The following is a 5,775-nucleotide window of genomic DNA, read 5'->3' as shown; positions in this document are numbered from 1 at the left end:
GCCCTGGCAGGGAAAACTCTTTTTGTCTTTTGTCTTTTTATTGAAGGGCAGAACGTGCAGGGGAGGGAACGGCAGCCGGGTGTGTTCTAATGAACCCTGATTTCTAGCAAAGCCTTTAATAGTATCTCGGTCTTGTGGTATCTTGCTTGAAAAATTAATTCAAATTGGTTTGGATATAAGCCTTTTCACAGGGCTGAGAACAAGCAGAAGGATCTGAAACAAAAGGGAACAATATTATCTTGAGCTGGAAGGTGCTGTTCAGACCCAGCAAGGATTGGTGTTAGGCCTGGTTTTATCTAACACCTTCAATTAATTATCTGGGAGAGGGAACAAACAGCACCTTAATTAAATCTTCAGATGACATTACAGTGAAAAGGTGTTAGACACTTACACGGACGTGCAAAGTAGAAGGAGGTGGAGAGAGCCCGGCTGACTCAGTGATGCCATTCGGGAGGAGGACCTCGGGCAAGCTGCATTCTCCAAGCACCCCTTTTCCCCCTCTGCCTCATGCTGCATCCACAGAGATGAACGTGGGAGAGATCTCAGACTGCCGGATCCTTTGACCCCCAGATTCCTGGCTGAGCAGGTTTTGGTGCTGCCAAAATCATCACCATGGAACGGCATCCTGCCTGCTGCCCCCTGGCTATGCTGACTCCAATCACACCGGCCCATGGAGGACTTGCACCTCCTCTGGCTGCTTGAGCATCTTTGAAGCTCTGTCTGGGCTGGGTCTGCTCAGAGGAAAGCCAAAACCCTTCAAGAAATCTATTTGAGCTGGTGGAAATCAAGGGAACTTAACAGAGGCGCACCTACGGTCTTAACTGGAAATGCCAGGTTTATTAATAAAGAAACCAAGCTAAGGAATTTCTGGACAAAAAAGTTAATTAACTAAAAATTGAGCTTCCAGAGGAAGTTACATGAACATACTGGGGAAAAAAAATAAACACACAGAATATTTCCAAGAGAATTAAGAAGAGCCATAAGCATTTCAGTCTAGAAATGAGAAAATTATATTGTGAGCATAAAGATTTCAGTTCCTTTGCAGTTCATACATTTTATAACAGAAATCCAGAAATCTAAAAACCAAAATAAAACACTCCAATAACAATCATAACTCTGACTCTCTCTTTTTCTTCTTTCCTGGCACCCAGACAACAGCTCAGAAATGCATCTCATAACTCAAGCTTGGCGCCGGAAGTGACTTCTATAAAGTGGGATAATTAAGCAAGAGTAACGTGTTATTTTAGAAATTACATCCTCGCCATAACATGCCGGAGGAGGATGCTGGGCGGCCACGGGCTGCGACCGCTGGATGCGTGCTGGCACCCTTAGTACTGAAGCATTTGCAGGGGGGACATTGCCAGAGGCTCAGGATGGTTACAGTTAGCCCAGGCTTTGCATTTGGGAAGAGGTAGAGCTTAAATTGTGTTTAACTCCCAGATTCTCAGCTGCTGGGGAGGGCAGAGGGGAGGGCGGAGGTCAAAGCAAGGCTGCTCCTGGCAGACTGATTAATTCAGGCTGCACGGAGTGGGGTTGCAGTGCTCTGGGATGACAAGCACTGACATCTCCCTGTGCCTTATCCTGCTGCACTAAGGCTGTGTTTTGCATCTTGTATCATGCGTCAGATGTTTTTGGTGCGGTGTGGCTAATAAACCAGCCGCTGGCAATTCCCACTCTCCTTTTCCACTCCAGCTTTTTTATTGCTGGGGCTGTTGTCCGTCTTTTACATCCTGATGTTTATTTTTCCCTATTGTTTAGATTAGCTTTAACTTCAGGTGGACGCCAGGCTTTTGTTCAGGAAAAAACCACAATCCCTTGAGTCGCCAGATCTAACAACATCTTGCAAGCACCTCTAAATATTTCAGGTAGAGAGTCTGTCAGGGTTGCAGGGAACGTCTCCGATCTGCTCTCATTCATAGTTTAGCACATCCCTGGCCTCCTCCCACCTCCACAAGTGATTGCGCCTGAGCTCAAGCACACACGCACCTTCCTCATGCTGAAAACATGTCAGCAGCTTCCCGCGAGGAGCTGGGCCAGCCCGGGCTGCCAGCTTGGCTGCCCCGGCCCTGTGGGGGGGAGAGGAGCAGGAGGAGAACCGCTGCCTCCAATTAATCCTGAGCAAAGTCCCAGTGCAGCCAGAGAGAGCTTAGATTTATCTCCCGACTGCCTGACTTGGCTCCTCTCCCCCAAACACTTGGCAGCGGCGGCTCAGGCGCGGTGGCTGGTGGAAACCCACAGGGGTCCGCCGGCGCTGGAGCCTCTTCAAGGAACCTGCTGAGGGTCCCTGTGGAAGGGTGGGACCCTCGGGGCACCCCAGCAGAGAGGTGCCCGCCCTGCTATGCTCTGCTGCCGTGGTGTGCTGCTGCCTCCCTGCTCTGCCCCTCCCGCCTGCCGCTGGCAGCTCCGCCGGTCACCGCGGGCGCCCGGGAGCCCAGCCTTGGCTGGGACCCACGCCAGGCAGGAAGGCCGCGGGGAAGGCAACCCGCAGCCGGTGCCTAGCAGAAGGGATGAGCCTGCTGGTTAAAGAGGTGCGAAAAAACCATTTTGTTTCAGTTTGGTTTGTTTTTTCCCCTAGTCCTATTAAAAGAAGGGATTGGTGAAATCCCTGCAGCCGGGACAGAGCCAGCCATGCTGGCAGATCCTCCAACCTTAGAGCGAGGATGGAGGCAAGTGATGCCTGGGAGCGACGCCGAGATGCTGCTTAACCTTGGAGATGACCCATCTGCCCAGGCAGCTTCCTCCAGCCCCGCTGCGTGGGCACGGAGGGATAAAAGGATTCATTCTGCCAGCACAGAGCAGTAAGTCACACTGAAAAAAGAAAAGGAGAAGCAGCAAAGGCAAAGGAAGATCGAAAAAGGGGTGGAATAAGTCCTGAGAAGAAGGAAAGGTGAAGGAGCATTTGGGTTCAGTGCTGCCTGGGGAGACCTGGCAGGCCGAGCAAACCCACAGCCTCCGCTGCTCAATTCCCACTGCGCCAAGAGGAACAGGATATCGCACGTCATTTGTAAATAAACCCGCGGCATCAAAGGAGCCCTGCTCTTCCTGTGCACCCATCCCGGCCCTGCTCTCTGGGGAGAGCACACCAGTGCTCCCAGGGACGAAGCACAGGAAGGCACCAGGGCTTTTGGAGGCTTGTTTACTTTCTGCAAAAGCCGGTAGTATGTCAAGGGGGGCTATCCAGGTGCCTGGAAAAGGGACATGCTGGAGGAGTGGGTGGAGATGTCTCCATCCCTGCAGCCCTGGGGAGTGGTCAGAAGCCACCCTGCTGGGGTGCCAAACCGTGCGGTGGTGGCTTCAGGAGATGCTCGCAGGATGAGGACCCAGGACAAGAAGAAACTCGCGGGTGCCACACGACTTCCCCGGGGCCCTCCTGCCCCCGCCCCCGCCCGGGCGCGCGGGAGTCCGCCGAGGGAATCAGAGCTGCCTCGGCTCTCCGACTTCAAAGCTGTGAGGGGAACATAATGATGTGCGAAACGCCGAGCTGCCAGCTCCCCGCGGCCGGCCCCACGCTTCCTTTGGAGTAAATAATGCCGTCTAACGAGATGCTTTAATTGTGTCACGCTAATTCCATGAGAAAGGAGACAAGATTGAGCATGTGCGCAGTCACCGTGGGTGCAGAACTCCAGCCTGCAATGTCCCCCTCCCCACGATGGCCCGGTCGCAGCCTCATGATGCTCAGGCCGGGTGTGAGTGGCAGAGACTGCTCCAGAGATAAGGGAGTGACCGGCAGAGCTGTCCTGTGCGGGAAGCTCCGCTGCTCCAGCGCACCCTGGGGTGCACGTGGGCGAGTGGTGGAGAGATGCCGGGTGCTGGGCAGCACAAAGGGGTGAGGGAAGGTGCCATCCCACACTGAAACCATCGGCGAGTGCCTCGAGGGTCCGTGCGAGGGGCTGGGATGCTGGGAGCGCTGCCAGCTCGGGAAGCTGTAGAGTGAAGCCAGAGTTCGGGCAGTGTGGAAGGGATAGCCTGTGGCTTGGGTTTGTCTGGGCTCCATGGGCATTCCCGGCACAAAGATACAGCGTTGTCCTTGATCACAGCGCCTCAGGGAAGGATGCTGTTGAGCCTTGCCTGCCACTGAAGCCCTGTGCCGATACCTCAAGGTCAACCCATGGGATGGCTGCAGGCAAACACCAGCTGGGAAAACCCCAGCAGCAGGACACGCTGTGCCCGGGGCACAGTCACGTCCCCAGTGATGGACACGGATGCTCACAGACTGAGCAGGAACGTGGGCATCTTCCAGCTCCCAGCTCACATCCAACCTCATTCTTCCAAATCTGTTTCTTAAATGAGATTAGGACAAAGAGCATGAAGAGCAGAAACGTGTACAACGGGTAAACCAAGCCTGGGAAAATCCTCCAGCGAGCCTGAGCCTCGTGGTGGGATGTTTTGAAGTGACGGTCCCCTATTTCCATCTCCACAGCAACACTGGTTGATCTGGTGGAGCTCCCTGTCCCCCTGCACAGACGTGCACAGCACCACGATGCTTCTGGGTGGTTTGTGGCCACTGTTATTCCCGTGGATTAGCATTTTGTTACTGTCCGCAGAGGGCCTGACCCCGGTCCTCACACTGGGGCTCCTGCACCCCGAAGCCCCCAGGCGTGACTTCAGCCATTGGTCACATGTGAGGAGGTGCTGAGAAGCCAACACCTGTGCTTCTGGTGTGCCCAGTCACCCTGGCCACTGTAAGCTCTTTCCTGGACATAAACCCTTGGTTTTCAAGGCTGTTTTCTCACCAGATGAATGAAATAAACCAATGATTAAAAGGAAAAGTAGGAAAATAAATTGCACCATGTGCAGTCATTTGGACACCCCAGATGGCTTGTCAGCAGGGTTTGACTTTCAGGTCTACAGCACAGATGGCTCTGAAGCCAGGGGAAGAGCTGCTACCCGTCGTGTGCGGCAGCCCCCAGCCCTCAGGGCGCTTCTCCTTGGAGGTCAGGGGCCGTGGTTCAGCACCAGGGCCTCTTAAGTCCCACCACGGTGTGCTCAGAAGAGGCTCCACTCACGGTGCTGTCACACTGGATGGGTGACGCTGCGACAATGCCCTGGTGCGCTGTCTCTTGTGCTGCTCTGTTTGCACCAGGTGATGCCAAAACATTTTGAGAGCAATTCAGCCAGGCACCACACCAAGAGCAGGATGTGAGGGCTGACTTTGGGCAGGGAGCATGGTGTTGCTGAGGGGCCATTGGGCCAGGGGAAGCCTGGAGCAGGTTGGGGAACCTTGGTGGCCATGCCCTTTGCTCCACGCAGTAGTGATGATGACAGCCATCCTCTCCTCTGTGAGCCTGCGGCCCTCAGAGATTCCTTCCTCCTTTTCCTCACAGATATATGGTCTAATTCGGAATAGCAACTCCTTCGAGTGGAGGCTGCATCAGTCTCTGCCTGGAACTGCCAGACGCATCAGTGTGGTGGCATCGGCAAGAGACAGTAGCAATAATCATTAGCACTGGGACTGAGGACTCTGTGCTGGCAGTGATGTAGCATTTCCATTAGGAGCCTCATACCACTCTATTACTGTGGCATTAGCAGGAACAATGCTGCTGCAGCCCTGGGGATGGGAGAGGATGTTGGGTGTGGTGGGGCAGCAGCTCCTCACCAAACCTTCCTGCTCTGTTCCCAGCCAGGATGCAGTGGCAATGCTCATGTCATCACCCGGGGGGAAACCTGTCCCCCATCACCGGTGGGTCACCCCATCACACAGAGGGTCTGTCACGGTGTTTTGGCACTTGGTTTTGTTTCCTTGCCCCCCCCCCCCCCCCCCCCCTCTTTGTTGTT

The sequence above is a fragment of the Corvus brachyrhynchos genome, unplaced genomic scaffold (assembly GCF_000691975.1).
Source record: "Corvus brachyrhynchos isolate BGI_N302 unplaced genomic scaffold, ASM69197v1 scaffold162, whole genome shotgun sequence".
NCBI classification, from domain to species: domain Eukaryota; kingdom Metazoa; phylum Chordata; class Aves; order Passeriformes; family Corvidae; genus Corvus; species Corvus brachyrhynchos.
Note: the sequence above shows the minus strand (reverse complement) of the source record.